This window comes from Carcharodon carcharias, chromosome 5, assembly GCF_017639515.1.
Source record: "Carcharodon carcharias isolate sCarCar2 chromosome 5, sCarCar2.pri, whole genome shotgun sequence".
Lineage (NCBI taxonomy): Eukaryota > Metazoa > Chordata > Chondrichthyes > Lamniformes > Lamnidae > Carcharodon > Carcharodon carcharias.
The window spans coordinates 142,456,905-142,481,498 of record NC_054471.1 but is presented as its reverse complement, the minus strand read 5'-3'; positions in this window follow the sequence as shown (position 1 = coordinate 142,481,498).

Genomic DNA, 24,594 nt, shown 5'->3' with positions numbered 1-24,594 from the left:
GTTAGAGCCTGTCTTGATAGAATTCAGTTACTGCAGATATGTGTTTATGTTAGGAAAATGTGTTCTCAATAAAGTTAGCTCAGCTACAATGTCAACACCCTGTGTGCATCATTGAAACAAAAAGCAAGACGTGGTGTCTGAAGTAAACAAAATAGAATAATGGAGGTTCAGAAATCACCAACAGAGCTCAGCTTGGAGGGAAATCTCGCCAAAAACTGGAGGAGGTTCCAGCAGCGATTCAAGATGTACCTCACAGCGATGGGCAATGATAAAAAAGCCCCTCAGGTACAGTCTTCCATCTTTCTTCACATAGCAGAGGGAGAATCCCTAGAAGTCTATAACACATTCACATTTGAAAGTGATGAGCAACAAAATGACTTGAAAGAAATAATGGAAAAATTCAAAGCCAACTGCAGTCCCAAGAAAAACATTACATTTGAAAGATATTGATTTTTACAGACGCACAAAGCAGTGACAATATTAGTCAGTACGTAACTGAGTTGAGAAAATGAGCTAAATAATGTGAATTTGAAGAGCTTGATGAATCACTCATCTGAGATAGAACAATGTGCAGGATCACAAATTACACTCTGAGAGATAGACTAAGAGAAGTTGATCTCAAGCTGGAGAAAGCAATAAATGTATGCAGAGCGGCGGAGACAACAAAATGCCGGATTAAACAGATGACAGAAGATGATAAGCTGCATATGGTCAAGCAGTTAGATGCAGTTAAACAGAAACAGCCCCGGGAAAGAACAAATAGACTGTTTGATTGTAATAAGAACAAAACTGCTATTAAAACATGTAAATGTTGCTGATGCGGAACAGAGCATTTACCTCATAGTTACCCAGCTCATGGAAAGCAGTGTAAGGAAATGTGATAAACTAAATCACTTCACTAAGATGTGTAAGTTGAAGAAAGCGTACACTATTGATACAGACACTGAAACTGAACTTTTTGTTGGTGCAGTAACAACAAATTGCAAAGGAAGATGAATGGAAGACTGATTTACAAATTATCAACATGATGGTGAATGTCAAGCTTGACACAGATGCATAAGCAAATGTCATTCCCATAAGCCTGTATCCCAAGATAAGCAAATAAAAACAGTGAACTAAAACAAAAATGAAGATGTCTACTTATACAGGTGAAAAAATTGCACTAGAGGCCAAATGCTCACTTAAAGTGAATTACAAAAAACAGTCTCAAGTACTTCCATTCATAGTGGTGAAAACTATGGGCAAAACCCATTCTTGGAATCAAAGCTTGTGAAAATCTGAAGATAATCAAGAGAATAATGACTGTCACCACTGATGACATCCTGAGCAAGTATAAAGATGTGTTCCAGGGGATAGGCTGCCTAAAAGGAGAACACACCATCAAGATTGTTGAAACTGTGACACCCAAAATACAACCATCCAGGAAAATGCCAATTATGCTGAGAGACCGACTGAAAGCAGAGATGGACAGAATGGAGAAACTTCACTTCATCAAGAAAATTGAAGAACCGAAAAAGTGGGTTAATCCAATTGTAATGGTAGAAAAATCAGGTGGGAATCTAAGAGTCTGTCTGTATCCCAGAGACCTAAACCAGGCTGTACAAAGAGAGCATTACCAGCTGTCCACAGTAGAAGAGATCATGAATGTGTAAGCTAGCTGATGCTAAAATCTTGGATGTGAGTTCAGGCTTCTGGCAGGTCAAGATGGATAAACGCAGCTCCTATCTCTGTACCTTCAACATGCCATACGGGTGATACAGGCTTTTATGTTTACCTTTTGGTATTAATTCAGCTCTGGAATTGTTCCACAGAACAGTGAAGTGGCTGTATGAAGTGTTAGAGGGTGTGGAAACCAAATTGATGATGTGCTGGTCTGAGAGACTGAAGCTGGACCCGAGTAAAATCGAAGCAATCGTGAACATGCCACACCCAGAATGTAAGAGAAACTTAGAGGTTTTTGGGAATGGTGACCTATCTTGGGAAATTCATTCCAAACATGGCAGACCTGACAGCACCTCTCAGAGAACTTCTACAAAATGATGTGGAATGGCACTGGGAACAAAGTCACCAGGAAGCATTGACCAGTCTGAAGAAAACACTGACCCAGGCACCAGTGTTAGAGTATTATGATGTCAGTCAGCCAGTCAAGATCTCAGTGGACGCTTCAGATACCAGCCTGGGAGCTGTCCTCTTGCAAAATGAGACACCAGTGGCTTACAATTCAAAGGCAATGACTGAGACACAGCAGTGGCATGCCCAAATGGAGAAAGAAATGTTGGCAATTGTGTTTGGCCTAGTACATTTCCATCAGTTTTTCTATGGCAAAGACGTGGAGGTAAAGTCTGATCATAAGCCTTTGGAAGCTATAATTACAAAGCCCCTGCACTGTGCACCACCAAGAATCCAGAGATTATTAATACATCAGCAGAAGTACCAGGTCACAGTTAAATACAAACTAGGCAAGGAAATGTACATCACAGACACTCTGTCATGTGCATACCCACCCATCATAGAGGAAGAGGATAAAGAAATGGAAGCATAGGTTCACATGCTCACAAAGAATTTACCTGGGCTATAACCAAATTGGATGAGATCAGGGAAGCAACCAAGAACGACACCACCCTGAGAAAGCTGCAGCAGATCTGGCTGGCTCACACATCGGAGCGGAACTCCTCTGCTGTACAAGAGTACTGGAACTTTCAGAGGAACTTCATGTAACAGAATGAACACTTTTCAAGGGAGAAAAGATCATAATTCCTGCAACACTGAGGAAAGAAATGCTGCAGCGCATACATGAAAGTCATCTTGACATAGAAACATGCAGGAGAAGAGCTCGAGACGTAATGGTATTGGCCTGGGATGGGAGCACAAATTGGTGAAATGTTGAATGCGTGTGCAGTGTGCCAAAAGTACAGTAAATCACACCAAAAAGAACCAGTTCAACCACGCAGTGTTTCAGAGAGGCCCTGGCAGAAAATTGGAATGGACTTGTTCACATTTGATTAACAGTGAACACCTAGTAGATTATTACTCAAAGTTTTTTGAGTCTGTGCTGCTGAGAAATGATTGTAAGAGCATCACTGTTATAAATCATTTAAAATCAATTTTTGCTCACCACAGCATACCTGAAGTGATAATCTCAGATAGTGATCCACAGTTCTCAAGCACTGAATTTCACAAATTTGCACACAGGACTAGGAGTTTTGCTGCATTACGTCAAATCACAAATCTCCACAATCCAATAGAATGGTGGAACGTACCATACAGACCTTAAACACCTGTTGAAGAAGGCAAAAGCAGATGGAAGAGACCCCTGCCTGGCCCTGCTGGATTTCAGAATACTCCATTAGAGGGCATTGGAGCATCTCCAGCACAGCTTCTGATGGGGAGAAGACTAAGTTTCCAACTGCACCCCAACTGTTATTTCCACAGCCAGTGAGCTACAGCATGCAGGACCTGCTCAAATTGAGACAGCAGAAGCAGAAACAGTACTTTGATCGAGGTGCCTGATCTCTAGCTGACCTGAATATGGGAGAGACAGTGAGGATTCAGCATGAAGGGATCTGAAATCCTGCTGTTGTCACGGGAATCAGAGGAGAACCAAGGCCTTACATAGTGCAGACTCCAAACGCACAATACAGGACAAACCAGAAATTCTTATGGAAAACAAATGAAATGCAACCCTGCCCTGAACTGAAAGTGTAGCTGAAGGTCAAAAATCAGAATGCCCCAGTGAAGCAACAGGTAACTAGACAAAGCCTGAGAGTCCTGAGAACTATCCACAGGGTGATAGTGACACAGAGCTGGAGAAGGCCCCTTGACCTTCAAAACCACCTCTGTCCCCATTCAGAACATCCAGTGGAGGAATTGTGACAAAACCACAGAGATACAGAGATGAGTAAAAGACAAAATAGGCTGATCAAAACAGAATAAGAAACAATGGATAAGATGCTTTGTGTATTTGAGTTGTAAAGAAGTTTTTTTAATGAAAGGGAAATGTCATGATAATAGTTGATTGTGGTAATAGACTCCAGTGTTAGATACTCCAGTGTGCTAGATAGGGGGGGTGGGGGGGGGTCACCTGACCTTGGAGTTGAAGGTCAGATAGTACGTGTTGGAACCTGTCTTGATAGAATTCAGTTACTGCAGATATGTGTTTATGTTAGGAAAATGTGTTATCAATAACGTTATCTCAGCTACAATGTCAACAGCCTGTGTACTTCAGTGACAAAAACAAGAAATCATCCTTGGGAGAAATTACAGGATCAAATGGGAACTATTGGTCAATGGACGTAAAACGACCTTCAAGTTAGACACTGGAACAGGAGTTTCAATTCTTTCAGACACAGAAAAGTAGTTAAAGCCAGACTTACTCCAGCCATCGACCATAAGACTCCATGGTCCAGGAGGTATTTAGCTGAAAGTAAAGGGACAGTTGACTGCTAAACTCCAGTAAAAAAGAAGAGAAGCCATAGAAACTTTATATGTGATCCACAATGAAGAATACTCACTGTTAAGTCAAAAAGCTTGCACAGATTTATAATTCATCTTTAAAGGAGATGAAATGGAAAATCTTGAGGAAACCAGGCAAGAGATTTCCCTGGAACAGCAGGTGAAGGAACAAAACTAACATGTACAAGGCAAACAGCAAACAACAGCAGATGCATTGTCCTGCATTCCTGTTGGAAAACTTGAACAGGGGGTCATAAATCTTGTTGAGGAGGTAGAGTCACACAGCTCATTGACTTCAAAATTCCTACCAGCAACTACGCAGAGACTGAATGAAATATAGCAAAGTAAAGTACAGAAAAGAGATGAAGAATGCACTAAAATTAGAGAATGCTACAAAAATAACTAGCCAGAAAATGTTCCAAACAATCTCATCCTGAAACAATACTTTGAGCAACACAGACATCTCAACATTATTGACAACTTATTAATCTACAATGGGAGGTTGGTCATACTAAGAGTCCTTAGACTCGAGATCCTTCAAAGAATACATCAGAGACACCTAGGCATGACAAAATGTCATGCCAGGAAGGAAAATTCATTTTTGTGGCCAGGAATTTCAAATTACAGGAGGACATTATTTTGAGCTACATTACCTGTGCAATCCATCGCCAAGAGCTGAATGATCCTTTGATGGTATCCTCATTCCCATCCAGACCTTGGAAACATCTTGGAATGGAGCTATTTGATCTATAGGGGAAGACATTTCTCATAGTTGTTGACTGTTACTCCAGATATCTTCATGGAGTACCATCCAAAGCAAACCTTAATTCACTAAAATATTTTTTTCCACTCATGGCATTCCAAACCTTACCATTTCAGACAATGGTCCATAGTTTGTGAATGAAGGGGTCAAGACATTTACAGAATACCATGGATTTGTCCACACAACTAGTTCACCCAGGTACCCACAAGCAAATGGTGAAGTGGAGAGAGGAGTAAGAACAGTCAAAACTTTGATGAAAAAGAATGATGATCTCAACTTTATACTATTGAGATACCATTCCACACCACTTCAGAATGGGTTGGCGCTGTCAGAACTTCTGATGAGAAGAAGATTACTCACTCAACTTCCTGTTCTTGCACATATGCGCATGCGATGTCTAAAAACACACGACATGGAAAGAGAAAGGGAGAAGGAGGATGAGTATTGTGTAAATCAGACCAAAAATTACAATCACTGCCATAGAGTGCAGGAATTACCAGAACTCCAACCCGGTGAATCAGCCTGGATTAGAGACCAGAATAGATAAGGGCAAGTATTGAAAAAGACATAAATTCTGAGATCTTTTCTTGCCGAGACTGAGAATGGGATAGTGAGAAGAAATAGAAGCACACTCATATATACGAGAAGAAGACTAATGGACTAATTACCTTTATGATCAGGGAGACAACCTGAACAGAGAACCAATAGTCCCTGATGATTCACTTGCTACTCTACAGAGTTCGAGACAGAACAAGGAGAACCTGAATCCTATGTAAACTCCAAGAGAGATGGGAACAATATTGGGAATTTGGTGAAACCACCACAAAGCTTATCTCTGTGAACCAGAGATGAAGGCAGAGACTTCGGGGGAAGGTATAGGATAATGTAAATACTATTTATTGAGTCAGAGACTTGGGGGAGAGACATAGTATAAACAGTTAATGTTGATTATGTAAACATATAGGGATGGTTTGTCCCAGATTTGCACTATGTGCAGTAGAGGGCAGGTAAAACGACAACCGCAATGGTGGGTTTTCATGCAGTATTGTCCCAAACTGACACATTCGCCCGCCTGCCATCTCCCCGCTGCTGCATCATGCCGCGAGCCATGTTTAAAGTCCAGCCACGTGCACAAATCTCAGTGCCTCCAGACCACCACTGCTGCATGGAAGACGTGGCCCTGAAACTGAAGAAGACTGCAGCCCCCCGGTTCGGCGACGTGTCCCTTGAGCGACTTTTGTGTGACATGGAGGCCCACTTGGATGTCTTCTACCCCACTCTGGCCGCAGGATGGGCAGTAACAGCACTAACAGGCTTGGGAGGCGGTGATGACAGTCAGTGCGAGTGCCCTTCAAAAGAGGATAGCCACCCAGTGCACAAGAAGATGAATGATCTCCTCCGTTCCGTCAGGTTAATTCACTCTTCTCATTACTCTCAACTCACACACTCACAAACCCTTCACACATCCACAGAGCCCTCACTGACTGCCGGTTCAAGGACCATCACTATTCACTCTCTCACATACACACCTTCATTGTCCTCATCCCGTCCATGGGACCACTCACCCCCCCCACATAGGCCAGGCATGCTTATCATCTGGCCCGGCAGGCGTTCTCCTTACACTTTCTCCATCTCTATTCATGCAGGACAAACTGGCACACAACAGGAGGGAGAGGTCACAGATTGGTGGTGAAATGCTCGAAATAAAGACCCTTACCGATTTTCGAAACAGACCCATCCAGCTTGCCGGCGATGATCTGACCGTTCCTGTGCTGACGGTGAGGTCGGTGCTGCTCTACCAAGTGATCATCTGGCAGAGCAACATCCATCAGACAACCATGCTGTGAGTGATGTGTCCTGTTTCATGGGCCACTGCCATGCACTAATTATCTCTCCTTGTTTCCGCAGGCACATCTGGGAAACATCCAACTGAGTCCACGACCCAGGGCCTCCAATCAAGCCTCAAAGAAACCTCTGAAGAGGAATCTGGAGGCGCCCTCCCTGAAGTCCTATCACAGTGCTCACCTACACCCTCCACTAGCGCAGAGACACACACCTCAGTGGGACCTAGCTTTAGAGTAGCCCGGGATCACAATCTGGTCATTACATCACACTGCCTGATCCACAGCAGACAGCGGCAGGGGCTTCCCAGGTTTCTGGCACTCGGGAGACTGCTGGAGGCCAGAACATTGCTGAGTCCAAGTCAGATGATGAGCTATTGGACTCGGTCATGTCACAGTTGCTAGAGCTGCAAAGGCAAGCTAGGGAACAACAGGAAGGGATGTCCGCTGCACTCCACAGATTACAAGGCACGATGGAGGAGTCTGTCCACCTTCATTCTGAGGTAATAGCGCCAGCATTGCAACACGCCAAGGTCAACACTGATAGCTGCCATGGAGACCTTGGTTCAGGACTTCGCTTCTGCACTGCTGCTTGGGCTCAATTCCATCGTTGATACCATATTTGGCCTCCAACAGTGTATACACGAGGGGGTTGCCGGGCAGCTCAATCTCACTCCAGCTAACCCTGCTCCTCAAGGAGTCAGCCCAGGCACCCATAGGGAGGAGGATCAGCAGGTGCATTCTCCAGACCCATCCATCCAGGTGACTCCGAAGTGTCCGGCCCATCCAACTCCCCCCTCTTCCTGTGACCTCAGCAGCTTCAGCTCCACAGGCCGGGGATGGTGCCACTGCATGGGTGTTGATCACTTGTACATACTGTTCACTATTGTCAATAAACTCCTAAGAATGTCTCCCTGCCTATGGTTCCTTGTCCTGATGAGCAGTATTCTTGTCATTGAGATGTGAAACCTGTCTGCACAAGATAAAGGCAGGTGTTTCAGCCCAGGGCCTCTTCCCTGTGCTCTGTACAGCCTTCAGACCACAGTGACGGTACAGCCTTACACTCCCTGCAAGCATTACTGATGCCTGCACCTCGGCGGTGCTGGTCATTGCTGCCAGAATGTAGTGGGCAGGCGTCACAGAGTTCTCTCATTCTCCCTGTGTGCTCTCAGCACCTTTTTTGTTGGGCTGGCCTCCATCTCTTCAGTATCTGCGACCAGTGATGCTGTGCTCCAGCTCCTGAGGGCTCAGGTGCTGAAGGCGGAGAAAGGATCAGATGCTTCTAAAGTTTCATGGCTGTGTCTCTATGATAAGACCCTGATCACAGAATGCAAGCAAGCTGCCCTCAGCCAGACAGGAGTCAGACATTCTTAGGAGGCTATGTGAAGATTTATGGAGTGTCCTCTCTGCATGTCGGCATCATCCTCCTGCAATCAAGCGACTATTAGGGCCTCCACTGCATCTCCATTACAGGAGCATTCTCACAGAGGGTATTCACACTGCTGTAAGCCAGGCTGGAATCAAACTTCCACAGAAGCAATGTGATGTATGGGGTCACCTCACTGAATGTCGTCATCATCCTCCACAAATCTAGCAACTATGAGGGCCTCCCGAGTGTGCCTGCCTCATCTAGCCAGTGTGAGGGCCTCATCCCCGTCATTGTCACCACTAAAGTCCTTCTCACCGTCATCCCCATCAGCATCCTCCTCATTGGAAGAGATGTGCAGCTCCTCCATCTCCTCCTCAGCCAGCTCATCTCCCTGTTGGGGCCCCAGGTTATAAAGGGTGCAGCAGATGATGATGGTGCATGACACCCTCTGCGGACTGTATTGCAGGGCTCCACCAGACTGGTCCAGGCACCTGAACCTCATTTTCAGCACCTTGATGGTCTGCTCCCCCAAGATGCAAGCTGCAGCATGAGCCTCATTATACCATTACTCTGCTGCTGTCTGAGGCCACCGCACAGGTGAAATCAGCCACAGCCTCTGCAGGAACATTTGTCCGCGAGGAGCCAACTCTGCAGTCTCTGTGGACCCTGGAAGACTCCAGGTGTCTGTGACCGACTGAGGATGTAGGGGTCATGCACACTCACTGGAGACTGTGCACGCACTGCAGGATGCGTTTCCGGTGGTCACACACCAGCTGCACATTCAGTGTGCGAATGGAACCGCTTGCAGTTGATGTAGTGGACCGTGTGTTGCGACGGAGATCTGAGCACCACACGAGTTCAGTTGATTGCACCCTGAACCCTGGGGAAACCCGAGGTCTGGTCGAATCCAAATGCTCTTGGATCCGGCTGTCCCGGACCAGGGCGCAATGCCCAATGCTGTGTGCCTTTGCAAAGATGGCATCCATGACCTCATGGATGCATTTGTGAGTGGAGCTTGTGAGATCCCACAGGGGTCACCTGTGGAGCCCTGAAAGGAGCCACTGGCATAGAAATTGAGTGCCACAGTCACTTTCACAGCCACTGGCAGTGGATGCCCTCTATTTCCCAGTGGCGCCAAATCCTGCAGTAAGTGGCAGATATGACTGACCAGTTCACTGGACATGCGCAGTCTTTGGCGCCACTGGTTCTCGGTCATCTGCAAGAATGAAAGGTGTTCATACACGCAGGGGGTGTCGCTAGCTGCCAACCAGCGATGGCTCACTGCTGCTTTTGGGCGGCGTATGCGGGAATCCCAGCCGCCCCTTCTTCCTGAGGTTGCTGCTCCTGCCTCTGTACAGCCAGGAGCCTCAGTCGTCTCTCTCCTGTTGTCTTCACTCTCTATGGGCCATCAGGCATACAGCCAGTTCACCAGTCTCCGTGATCCTGATGCACTCCTCCTGCAGGATGAAAGAGAGAGACAGATGGTTAGCCTGGGTACAGTAAAAACCTGTCCTGGTTAAGTGTGACAGCCCCTTAGCGCCTCCCAGAGAGGCCACCATATGGGTGGCCAAAGATTAGTGCACTGCATGGCTGCCCTGTTAGCTTGAACCATGAGGGAGACTGGTCCAAACCGGGATGCTGACATTGCAAGGGGCTGTGAGCAACTCCAGCAGTGACTGCTACATGGCCAACTTTAGTGTGCAGTTGTCCAACTGTTCTGCAGTCCACTAAAATGCTCATGAATTTGCAATTTGTGCCAGGAGAAGAGGTGAAAAGCTTTGGAGCACTTGGTGGCGCTTTGATGCCTTTGCATTACTTGAGTGGGCAGAGAAGCTAGGAGACTGACCCCAATCATATCAATGTGGCCACACCTAAACTGTCTCAGTTGCAGAGGAATGGTCACTTTATACTGGTTTCTCTAATGCGTGGCCACTTCCCTCACCCACCATACCCCCACCCCGAATTCTTGTGGGCTATCTTCAACGGCAGAGCTGCCCTTAACATCCCCACCACCAGTCGCCTCAATGGTAGGGCTGCCCTTAACCCCGACCCTCCCCCCCAATGCCCCTGAATCTTGAAGTCTAACAGGCGACTCTGGTGAGCGTTGCACAACATTACTGTGTACTCACCTCCAAGTTCCCCTCAAAATGCAGGATGACAAGTGCACATCACTTATGTGCTGTTGCGAAGCACGGTGACATGCTTTCCCACCAACGTGGACGGATGATCAAACAAGGGGAATCGATTCCAGCAAGCTGGCCTGATAATGATATGCAGATGTATTACAATGAGGTTCCCGACATCGGAGGGTGGGAAATGCAGCCCACCATCGGCAGGCTGAGAGGACGATCGTGAACTGGATTCTCACCATCATTAAACCAATCGCACCATATTGCCCGCTCACACCATTGATCATGCCTGACGCCGGCAGGCATGGGAAATTCCGCCCACAGTCTACATCATCTGTGATATAGGATCACATCATAATAGAGCATGGTAAGAGACAGTTCTATGTAGAACTTTGTGCAGTGTCTACCTTGTTAAGTAGTTAGCATAATGTTAAATAAAATATATAGTTTCCTAACAGTATTGTCTCTGGCATGTCTGTAAGTCCAGATCCACTTATGAGACCAAAAACAACAATGACAGTTTATCCTTGGTATCCTAGCCAATATTTATTCTTCAATCAATAACAGATGATCTGATCTTATCACATCGTTGTTTGTGGGAGATTGCTGTGCACAAATTGCCTTCCCTGTTTTCTGCATTAAAGCAGTGATGATATTTACTGTTACTCTATTGGCTGTAAAGTGCTCTGAGACATCCTGAGGTTCTGAATGACACACATAAATGCAAAGTTTTTATTCTTTCATGCTATATCAAAAATGATGCCAATTTCCTGGCCACCTCTCAAAGGTATCCAGTCATCAGGACAGGGCTTCTGTCATATTTGTGGTGAACAAAAATGAAATATCCAGACCACCTTTTACAAATTTCTACATTGGATATTCTCTGATGTTCAGCATTACTAATCTCTTCCAAGAACACCTCATGTCCCCTACAATCAGCAGTTTAATTTTTGCTGTTTAATCTGTAGTTACATTAACAGCATGGTCTAAAGATAATAAAAATACAGTAGTTATATGGTCCAAGTCTTTCTCTTCCATTGTATTTGCTTATTTTGTTATATGTCAACTGAATAATGTCCAACCTCTTAAGTCAGATAATATATGAAGCTATCTGATTAATTCAAGTGCAGGGGCTTTGGACAGCTTGGTTAGTAAATGAAATTGTCACATTTACTGTGTTTAATATAATTATTTCAGTAAGCATAGAGCTCATTAAAGGATTTCCTAATATCAATAAGTTGCTAATTTATTAGCTGCTGAGTACAAATATTCTACAAGTCAGGAACAAGAAGCCTTGAACTGCAAAGAAACAGAACAAAAATCAAAATTACATGTAGCAGCAACTTTAAGTTCTGAGCATCATTATGTAATTAGTTCCTTGTAGTATAATTACAAACAGCATGTGGTTAGGGAGTTCAGGAGCCAAACACCCTTATCTACTCCATCTGGTAAGTCAGATAGGATGAAATGATGCATATGTGGTTGGTACAGTGATTCAGACTTTGATTCTAATCCTTGGTGATGTTGTAAACAGCTTGTGAGATACTTCAATTATAACATTCATAATCCTGCAGTCACTTTTTCTTCATAAGTCTGACACACTGGATTTCAAAAAGGAAGCAAGATTCCTCCTGAGCCTAAAGAGCTAATTAGGAAATACCAACTTGGTTCTCTGATCACAAGTGTGTTTCTCCAGTGAAATTTATTAAACTCATTAATTCACTCAGATGAAGTGTCATTGAAGAGATGCAGCTTGAAAGCGTACTGAAAATGTCCATCTCTTTTTCATCCTAATTTCCTGTCTGTCCCTTGTTTAAATTGGAGTATCAGATGGCAGATTATGTTCTTGTATTTGACATAATACCTAAAGTATATCCAATCTAATCACCTTAGTGGCAATTTGAATGTGCCTTACTATTGGAAACTTTAATAAAAAATAGTTGCTTGATTGGTGGATTTGTTTGGAAATAAAATTAGATAGGGTCTAATTGATTTTTGGGTTTCTGTTCCCTGTGGACCCTTTATTACACTGAAATACATTTTTATTGCTTATACATTTTTAATGCTGTATGTATTTCCACATGGGTTTCCTATTTCCTTCACAATAGATCTCACCGAAACCTTCTGAAGGGTAGGGAACAAAATAAAGGTATTTTCAGAATTTTAGCACCTATCACAAAGCATTACTGAAGAAAATGTCATCTTGAAAACAATGTAAGCCAGAAATGAAATTTTGCGTAGAAATGACCATGAACTCATTAAATTCTGTTTGCTAATGGTCTCAATATTTAATTTAAGATTTTTAAATATTTCTCAGATCAAAAGAGCTTTACTGACGTGCTCTTTATTGTTTAGATAGAGATTATTAAATGCCCTATGTGCTGACACAAAGAAATCAGCATTGCATACCTTTCCTGACAAAATACAGCATGTACAATGGTGACATTTACAGCAGTAATGCTGTAAAGTTGGATAAACAGAAAGAAGGCACAAAATAGCCAATGAGCCTAACTATGTATAACTAGCATACATATGATGGATATAAAAATAGCACACGGTTTGCAAGCATAGTGATGGACAATGAGATCTGAATCGCATTCAGATCGCCAAATTATAGACAGGTAAAAAATATACTGTAGATGCAGATAGCTGATATGATGGATCATAAACTGACCAGCTTACATAGGATAGAGAGGCAACCATAAGAAAAGCAATCATTTAATTAAATAGTCAATATCTACTGAACAAATAGCTGACATATCTCTTCATCAACTAGTGTCATAACATATTTTGTACCCAATTGAGATGGTAAACCGGCCTCAATTTGACCTCTCATCTCCACAGCGCAGCATTCCTTCAGTGCTGCAACTGAGTGTCAGCCTAGATTTTTGAGCTCAGTTTCTGGAGTGGAACTTAAACCCACAACCTTTTGAGTCACAAGTGAGAGTACTACCATTGAACACAGGTTGAAATAGACAATGGATAAAAAGAAAGCACTCACACAAGGGAAAGACAGATAGGAATATAGTTAAGCAACAAAAGCCAGCAAAATGACTAGACCAAACCCAACCAAAAGCCAACGTCGAATTGATAGCTACATTGGTTAAAGTTACGTTGATTGGTGTCTATTGATTCAGATGTTCAAGCATTATATTTGGTTGGATGCTGAAGTATTTTACTACATTCTGCTTACAATATTTACAGAAGTGCTCAATCTTAACTAAAGACAATGGTAAGATATTTCATTAAAAAATAATCATCAATGATACAACAAATTCAGATGGAAAATTTTAGATGGACACCCAACACGGTAATTAAACACAAGAATGCTCATAAGCTGTAAATGAGCCTTAACATTTTGTCATTTTGTCAATGTTAAGAATAGGCTGATTTACATATAAAGTATAACTTCATCTATTATGTAATTAGTTCAAACAACTTATTGGATTATGCCTAGATTTAGAAGATTTATACTATGTTTTTATAGTTGAATTCACAAATAAGCGTTGAATGTTACCAAGTACAAAAATAATTTACTTCTTTGAATATAAATTCAGCAGGTTTGGTTCGCATACCAAAGACTGGATTAAATTCAAATCAAAGGAAACTGCTTTGCACAAAATATGAGAAGGTATTTAAATATCTGTTACACTGGTTCAAAGCTGTCCACATCACAATTTACTCCCATTCCTTCCCCTGAAATACATACACACGAACATAAGAAGTAGGAGCAAAAGTAGACCATTCGGCCCATCGAACCTGCTCCCCATTCAATAAGCTGATGGCTGATTTGTTTGTATTACTAATTCCACATTCCCATCTACCTTTGATAACCTTTGACTCACTTGCCTAACAACAATTTATCTACCTCCGTCTTAAAGATATTCAATGACCCCCTCCTCCACCACATTCTGATGCAGAGAGTTCCAAAATTGCACAACTCACTGAGAGAAAATTTCTCCTCATGTCTGTCCTAAAAGGGCACCCCCTAATTTAAAACAGTGCCCCTAGTTCTGGACTCACCCACAAGAGGAAACATTTCCGTGTCCACCTTGTCAAGACTGTTCAGGATCTTAGATACTTCAAGTCACCCCTCGCTCTTCTAAACTCAAATGGAAACAAGCCCTGTCTGTCTAACCTTTCCTAATAAGACAACACACTCATTCCAGGTATCAATCTAGTAAACTTCCTCAGAACCGCCTCCAATGCATTTACATTCTTCATTAAATAAGGTGATCAAAATGGCACACAGTATCCGAGATGTGGTCTCACCAAAGCCCTGTATAACTGAAGCATAACATCCTTACTTTTATGTTCAATTCCTCTTGTAATGAAGGATAGCATTCCATTAGCCTTCTTAATTACTTGTTGTTCCTGCATTCTAACTTTTTGTGACTCATGCACACGAACACCTAGATTTCTCTGCACCTCAGAATTCTCCAGATGTTCTCCATTCAAGTAATGCTCTGCTTTTTTATTCTTCCTGCCAAAGTGAACAACTTCACATTTTCCCACATTGTACTCCATCTGCCAGATTTTTGCCCACTCACTCAACCTATTTATATCTGTCTGCAACCTCCTTATGCCCTCTTCATAACATACTTTCCTACCTATCTTTGTGTCTACTGCAAATTTAACTATCATGTCTTCACTCCTCTCATTTAAATCATTGATATAAATTGTAAAAAGCTGAGGCCCCAGCTCACGCCTGCGGGACTCCGCTCATTACATACTGCCAATCAGAAAATGAACAATTTATGCGGACTCTGTTTTCTCCTAGCCAGCCAATCTTCTATCCATACTAAAACGTTACCCCCTACACCAAGAGCTTTTATTTTCTGCAATAACATTTGATGCGGCACCTTATCGAATGCCATCTGGAAATCCAAGTACAGTACATCTACGGGCTCCTCTCTATCCATGGTGCAAGTTACTCCTTCAAAGAACGCCAATAAATTGGTTAATCATGATTTCCCTTTCACAAAACCATGTTGACTCTTCCCAATTACCTTGAGTCTTTCTAAGTGCCCAGTCATAACCTCCTTAATGGTCAATTCTAATACCTTCCCCATGACAGATGTCAGGCTAACTGGCCTACAGTTTCCTGTAAATCTTGGTTAACGCTTCAATGGTGCTGAAATCTATGGTGGGCATATTTCAGTATAAGTGCTAGGATGCAACTGTCCAGCTGCCAGCCACTGAAGTTTGCAGAGTTGAAGAATTGGGAAGGGGTCTACAACAAACTGTCTGAAAGGATGCTAGAGGCATAAACATTCATTACATTTAAAAAAATACTTGAACATGCATTTGAAGTGATATAACAGACAGGGCTACGTTTCAAGAGCTGGAAAGTGGGAAAGGCTGGATAGCACAGACATGATGGGTTGAATGGTCTCTTGTGCTGTAAATTCTCTCTATTTCTATGTTTCTTAAGTGATTATCAGAACTTGAAATGGACAACTTGCCAGATGGCATGATTTCAGGCTGTTGAAAGGAGTCAGTGAGGTGATAGCACAAGCTTTAATCTTTCCTAAACATGCCAATTATGCTGTGAAACTGAAGGGCAGCCAGTGTAGCAAAGTGTAAACCAGGTAACTCATTGAATGCCAGCTATGTGCACTCTTTTTAAAAAAATGTCCTCTATCTCTGAGTGGTCCTACTTTAACTTCTTTTACTTGCTGATATGTAGAGGAGGCAATGGTGTAGTTATCCAGAGATCCAAGGTAATGCTCTGGGGACCTGGGTTTTAATCCCACCATGGCAGATGGTGGACTTTGAATTCAATAAATAACTGGAATTAAAAGGCTAATGATGACCATGAAGCCACTGTCAATTGTTGTTAAAACCCATCTGGTTCCCTCATGTTCTTTAGAGAAGGAAATCTGTTGTCCTCACCTGGCCTGGGCTACATGTAACTCCAAACCCAAAGCAATGTGGTTGATTTTTAAATGCCCTATGAACAAGGACAATTAGGAATAGGCAATAAATGTTGGCCGTGTCAGTGATGCCCACATCCCACAAATAAAAAAAGTTTACATTTCATTTTATAATCCTTGCTCATCTTTTCCATAAGCCTTTTTAACCATCCTTTTCACCTTACTACACCATCTATACTCCCCATGGAAGGCTAAACTAACGGTTATTCCAGTTAACTTTTAATTTACTTTTATTTGCTCTAGGACAACATCTTCAATGCACACACATTTCACCTTATAGGAGTTTATTGGAGCCAAAATTCTTCAGCCTTTCTGCTGTAAACCAGCAAAACCAGCAACCTAGGAGAGGGTGATATTTGTGGTGGTGATGAGGGGGTGTGTGGGTAGGGATTACAATTCTGGGAGTTCCTGTATTTTGGATGGCCCCAGCAGTGCTCAGACCATTGTACAAGGCTGCTGATTGACTGTTGTGGAACTCATCTGGTCATCCAGGTCTGGACTGTTCAAAACTTTTTAAGTGTTTCTTGATCCTTCTACAAAGCAAGGGAGGAAGTATATTTTTAGTTTCTAAGAGGAAAGTGCAGCCGCCCCCTTGCCCCATCACCCATCACCAAGTCAGGCAGCCTCAGCCAGGATACCTGGTCCTCTGGGATAGATGGGCGATCAAGTTGCCTGGCAGTGCGGGCACCTGACATTCACATGCAAATGGCTGCCCTCCAGTTCCACAGCACAATTGGCATGTTTAGGTAAGATTGAAGATTCTGCTATCACCTCCAGGCAGGAAGCGTTCTTTTCTGAAGATGGCATAAGAAGGCCCTCCTGCCAGACCAAGGCAGCCTAGACAGAAGTGGCAGAGGAGGTGAGCAACTGTGGGGTCACCGGCCGAACCTGGTTCCAGTGCAGCAAATGGGTCAATGACCTGTTCTGATCCAGAAGGCTAAGTGCCAGTAACGCATCATCAACAGGAGTCTCTTGTGTGATCATTAATAATGTATATGTGTGAGTGTGCAGCTACGTCAGAAGAGTAAATGCGTGATCAGCCCGGGCAATTGAGGCCTAAATGTGTGGAAGTTTACCTTTGGTGTGCGCTTGGATGCAGCATGTGGTTTAAAAGTCTACCTCAGTCTTGAATGTACATAACAACTCAGCCTCTACAGCGCTCTGCGATAAAGAACTCCACAGGTTCACTGCCCTTGGGAAGAGAAAATCCTCCTCATTTCTGTTTTAAATGGGTGCCCTCTTACTCTGAGATTATGCCTTCTGATCTTAGACTCTCTCACAAGGGGAAACAACCTCTCAGCATCTACTCTGTCAAGCCCCCTAAGAATCATGTATGTTTCAATAAGGTTGCCTCTCATTCTTCTAAACTCTAATGATTATAGACCCAAACTACTCACCCATTTTCATAAGAAAATCCCTCCATACCCGGGATCAGCCTAGTGAACCTTCTCTGGACTGCCTCCAATGCCAGTATATCTTTCCTTAGATAAGGGGACCAAAACTGTTCACAGTATTCTAGGTGTGGTCTACCTAGTGCCTTGTATAGTTTTAGCAAGACTTCCCTATTTTTATAGTCCATTCCCTTTGAATTAAAGGCCAACGTTCCATTTGCCTTCCCTGTTACCTGCTAAACTTGTATTCCAGCTTTTTGTGATTCATGTGCGAGGACCCCCCAAATCCCTCTGCGCTGCAGCTTTCTGCAGTCTTTCTCCATTTAAGTAATATTCAGCTCCTCTATTCTTCCTGCCACAGTGCATACCCTCACATTTTCCCACACTATATTTCATCTGCCAAGTTTTTACTGACTCACTTAACCTGCCTATATCCCTCTGTAGACTCTTTGTGTCATTCTCAACACTTGCCTTCCCACCTATTTTTGTGCCATTCACAACCTTAGCTATATTACATTCATTGCTCTCATCCAAGTCATTGATGTATATTGTAAATAATTCTGGCCCCAGCACTGATCCCTGTGGCACTCGACTAGTTACAGGTTGCCATCCTAAAAATGCCCCTTTTATCCCAATCCTCTATCCATGCTAATATACTACCCCAACACCATGGGCTCTTATCTTATTAAATAGCCTAATGTGTGGTACCTTATTGAACACCTTTTGGAAATCCAAATATATTACATCTACTGGTTCCCCTTTATCTATTCTGCTTGTTACCTCCTCAAAGACTTCTAATAAATTTGTCAGGCATGATTTCCCCTTCATGAAGCCATGCTGACTCTGCTTGATTATATTATGCATTTCTAAATGCTCTGCTATTACATCCTTTATAACAGACTCTAACATGTTCCCAATGACAGGTGTTAAGCTAACTGGCCTATAGTTACCTATTTTTTGTCTCCCTCCCTTTTTGAATAAGAGTGTTACATTGGCAATTTTCCAATCCTCTGGGACTTTTCCAGAATCTAAAAATTCTTGGAAGTGTAGCCACCATCTCTGTAGCTACTTCCTTTAATATCCTAGGATGCAACCCATCAGGTCCAGGTTATTTATCGGCCTTTAGCCCCATTAGTTTTCCCTAGTGATAGTTATTGTATTTATTTCCTCCACCCCCATTTTGCCCCTTGATTATTTAGTATTTTTGGAATGCTGTTAGTGTCTTCTACCATGAAGACTGATGCAATGTATTTATTCAACTCCTCTGCTATTTCCTGGTGCCCCATTATTATTTCCCCAGCCTCATTCTCTAAGGGGCCCTTGTTCATTTTGGTCTCTCTCTTCCTTTTATATATTTAAAGAAGCTCTTTCTGTCCATTTTTACATGACTAGCTAGTTTACCTTCAAAGTTTATTTTCTCCTTCTTTATTTTTTTTTTGTCATCTTTTGGTGCTTTTTAAAATTTTCCCAATCCTCTGACTTACCACTAATCTTTGCCACATTGTGTGTTTTTTTCTTTCAATTTGATACTATCCTTAACTTGCTTGGTTAACCATGGTTGGTTTATCCCCTTCCCGGAACCCTTCTTCCTCACTGGGATACATCTTTGTTGTGAGTCATGAACAACTCTTCTTCAACATCTGCCATTGTTTATCAACCACCTTTTCTGCTAAACTCCTTTCCCAGTCAACTGCAGCCAACTCTGCCCTCATTCCTTTGTAATTACCCTTATTTAAGTTTAGCACAGTTGTTTCCGACCCAAGTTTCTCACTCTCAAACTGAATGCTAAATTCTCCAATGTTATGGTCACTGTTTCCTAGGGGATCTTTTACTCTGAGATAATTTATTAAACCTGCGTCATTACACATTACCAAATCCAAAATAGCCTCATCCCTGGTTGGATCCACAACATATTGTTCTAGGAAATTGTCCCAAATACACTCTATGGGCAGAATTTTACGGCCCTGTTTCGGCCGGGATGGGGCCATAAAATGCGGCGAGCCATTATAAACCTCATTGACTTAAGCGGGAACGTAAAATCCAGCCTCCATAAAATTCTGCCCTATGAATGCTTGCTCATGGCTACCTCTGCCAATTTGATTTTCCCAATCTACATGAAGATTAAAGTTACTCATGATTAATCTGCTGCCTTTTTTACATGCCCTCATTATCTCCTGGTTTATTCTCTCTCCTACAATATAGCTACTGTTAGGGGGCTTTATAGACTACTCCCACCAGTGTCTTTTCCTCTTTTTATTTCTTATCTACACCCATATGGATTCTACACCTTCCGATCCAAGATCATGTCTTGCTATCATATTTATTCCACCTCATACTAACAAATCTACCCCACCACACTCCCCTTCTTGACTGTCCTTTCAAAAAGGTCACATACCCCTGAATATTTAGTTCCCAGCTTTGGCCTCCTTGTAACTTGTCTCCATAATGGCTATAAGATCATGCCAATTAACCTCTATTTGTGCCATTAATTCATTTATCTTGTTCTGAATACTAAGTGCATTTAAGTAAAGTGCCATTAATTTTGCCTTTTTACCATTTTTCCCCCCTTTCCCCTATTTGCTGCTTTTTTGTGTGTTTGTACACTCTGTATCTTCCTGTCTCACACTGGGAATCATTACTTAAATAGCTGCCCTGCAATGCTGCCATATCCTTTTGCTTTGTAAACCTACAGATCCCCTCTCCAGAACCCTCCCTCCCACCTCTGTTTAGTTTGAAGCCCTCTCTATAGCCCTAGTATTCAATTTGCCAGGACATTGGTCCCAGCACGATTCAAATGAAACCTGTCCCACTAGAACAGCTCCCTTCGACCCCAGTACAGGTGCCAGTGCCCCAGGAACAGAAATCCATTCCTCCTACACCAATCTTTGAGCCACTTATTTAACTCTTTGACTTTATTTATCCAAGGCCAGTTTGCCTGTGGTTCAGGTAGTAATCCTGAGGTTATTAACTTGGAGGTTCTGCTTTTTAATTTAGCTCCTAACTGTTCAAATTCTTTCTACAGAACCTCCTTTCTAGTCCTATCAATGTCACTGGTACCAACATGGATGACGACAACTGGATCCTTCCCTTTCCACACAAAGTTCCTCCCCAGGCCTCAAGAGATGTCCTTAACCAGGGCACCAGGCAGGCAACACAGCCTTCGGGATTCAAGCTCATGGCAGCAGAGAACAGTGCCTATCCCCATAATTATACTGTCCCCTACCACTGCTACATTCCTATTTCTTCCCCCCACTTGAATGGGTCCCTCTGCCATGGTCAGTTCGCTTATAGAATCACAGAATCACACAGTGCAGAAGAGGCCCTTCAGCCCATCAAGTCTGCACCAACATGTGAGAAACACCTGACCTACCTACCCAATCCCATTTACCAGCAAATGGCCCATAGCCTTGAATGTTATGATGTGCCAAGTGTTCATTCAGGTACTTTTTGAAGGATGTGAGGCAACCCGCCTCCACCACTCTTCCAGGTAGCGCATTCCAGGCTGTCACCACCCTCTGGGTAAAAAGGTTTTTCCTCATATCCCCCCTAAACCTCTTGCCCCTCACCTTGAACTTATGTCTCCTCGTGATTGACCCTGCAACTAAAGGGAACAGCTGCTCACTATCCACTCTGTCCATGACCCTCATAATCTTATACACCTTGATTAGGTCGCCCCTTGTCCAATCCTTTCCAACCTACATCCGTGATTCCTCTGACACCTTACGTCACATCAACAATTTCCAGTTCCCTGGCCCCAACCACTTCCTCTTTACCATGGACGTCCAATCCTTCTACACCTCCATCCCCCACCAGGATGGTCTGAGGGCCCTTAGCTTCTTCCTCAAACAGAGGCCCGAACAATCCCCATCCACCACTATTCTCTTCCATCTGGCTGAACTTGTTCTCACACTGAACAATTTCTCCTTCAACTCCTCTCACTTCCTCCAAATAAAAGGTGTGGCTATGGGTACCCGCATGGGCCCCAGCTATGCCTGTCTCTTTATGGGGTATGTGGAACATTCCTTGTTCCAGTCCTACTCCGGCCCACTTCCACAACTCTTTCTCCGGTACATCGATGATTACCTCGGTGCTGCTTCATGCTCTCGTCGGGACTTGGAAAAATTTATTAACATGGCTTCCAATCTCCACCCTTCCATCATTTTCACATGGTCCATCTCTGACACTTCCCTTCCCTTCCTTGACCTCTCTGTCTCAATCTCTGGTGATAGACTGTCCACCAATATCCATTACAAGCCTACCAACTCCCACAGCTACCTCGACTACAGCTCCTCACACCCCGCTTCCTGTAAGGACTCCATCCCATTCTCTCAGTTCCTTCGCCTCCGTTGCATCTGTTCTGATGATGCTACCTTCAAAAACAGTTCCTCCTTCTTCCTTAACCGAGGTTTTCCACCCACGGTCGTTGACAGGGCCCTCAACTGTGTCCGGCCCATCTCCCGCGCATCCACCCTCACGCCTCCTCCTCCCTCCCAGATACATGATAGGGTCTCCCTTGTCCTCACTTATCACCCCACCAGCCTCCGCATTCAAAGGATCATCCTCCGCCATTTCTGCCAACTCCAGCATGATGCCACAACCAAACACATCTTCCCTTCAACACCCGGCGGCATTCTGTAGGGATCGTTCCCTCCGGGACACCATGGTACACTCCTCCATCACCCCTTACTCCTCAACCCCCACCTATGGCACCTCCCCATGCCCATGCAAAAGATGCAACACCTGCCCCTTCACTTCCTCTCTCCTCATCGTCCAAGGGCCCAAACACTCCTTTCAAGTGAAGCAGCATTTCACTTGCATTTCCCCCAACTTAGTCTACTGCATTCGTTGCTCCCAATGCGGTCTCCTCTACATTGGAGAGACCAAACGTAAACTGGGCGACCGCTTTGCAGAACACTTGTGGTCTGTATGCAAGAATAACCCAAACTTCCTTGTCGCTTGCCATTTTAACACTCCATCCTGCTCTCTTGCCCACATGTCTGTCCTTGGCTTGCTGAATTGTTCCAGTGAAGCCCAACACAAACTGGAGGAACAGCACCTCATCTTCCGACTAGGCACTTTACAGCCTTCCAGACTGAATATTGAATTCAACAACTTTAGATCTTGAACTCCCTCCTCCATCCCCACCCCCTTTCTGTTTCTTCCCCCTTCCTTTTGTTTTTTCCAATAATTTATGTAGATTTTTCTTTTCCCACCTATTTCCATTATTTTTAAATCTTTTATGCCCCCCACCCCCACTAGAGCTGTACCTTGAGTGCCATACCATCCATTCTTAATTAGCACATTCATTTAGATAACATCACTAACTTCAACACCTCTGTGTTCTTTTGTTCTTTTGTCTGTGACATCTTTTGATTATCTGCTCCTATCACTGCTTGCTTGTCCCTACAACCACATCACCCCCTCCACTTCTCTCCCCCCCACCCAACACCCCCCCCCCCCCGCCAACCTTTAACCAGCTTATATTTCACCCCTTTCCTTGGATTCACCCAGTTCTGTTGAAGGGTCATGAGGACTCGAAACATTAACTCTTTTCTTCTCCGCCGATGCTGCCAGACCTGCTGAGTTTTTCCAGGTAATTCTGTTTTTGTTTTGGATTTCCAGCATCCGCAGTTTTTTGTTTTTATCTTACTACAGATGTGTTCACTCTGGATCACGTTGGTCTCCAGAACCACCCACATGCTGCAGCAGCAACACGTCACCCATCCTGCCATTGCTACCATATTTTAGTTAATTAATTAATTAATTAGTCTAGTATCCCTGCTCTTTACAATTGAAGAATCCCCCGCTTTATTGTAATTATTTTTACACCAGTATCGATCTTATACTTAGCAAACTATTTTTAAGAAAAATAAAAAGACTAGAGACTAAACACAAACTAAGGACCTTACTTTTGCTTTAAAGGCTAGAAATACTCACCAATCCTACTCACCAATCAGCTGTTTTCCCTGCACTCATGTTACATTATGGTTCATGACGTCACTCAACTATTGGTTTCACATGAACTCTCCCCGCTCTCAGTGCTCTTTTTTAAATGAACTCTCTCCATTTTTTTTTAAATGGTCTTCCCAATCCCTGCACTCTCTTTAAATGAAGTCTCCCACTCTCCACAGTCATTTTTAAATGAAGTCTCCCTGCTCGCCACACTCTTTTTAAATTAAGTCTCCCACTCTCCACATTCTTTTTTAAATAAAGTCTCCCCACTCTCCCTGCAGACAAGGTGTTTACTTGACATGTCATTAACTCTGCACTTTGTCATGCAAGACAAGCAGACTCACAATTCCTGCAAGAGGAGACATACAGGAAGAGGAGTTCCAGGCCTGAGGCTTCTCACAGTGGCCCAGGAGGAGCAATGGAGACTGCTGGTGAGGAGGGAATGTGATCGGTGCCAAATAGCAAAGCTGGAGGAAGGAGGAAGAGGCAACCATACTGCTGGTGGCATGTGGGCACACAGAATGGGTGTGATGAAATGTGAAGTGGTCAAATTGTGATGATTTTTGATGTTATTCTTTTTGTTCTTCACTACAGGTCATCACCATCCAAGGACTGGATCGAGCCAAAGGAGGAGGCAGAAGACTCCACGTGGGCTCAGTGCAGCAGTGGCTAGATGAGAGAAGACAGGGTCCCTGGACCTCCCTCCAGGAGCCCCTTCCCTCATGGAGACAGGGAGATGCCATCATGCATCCAGATGGAGG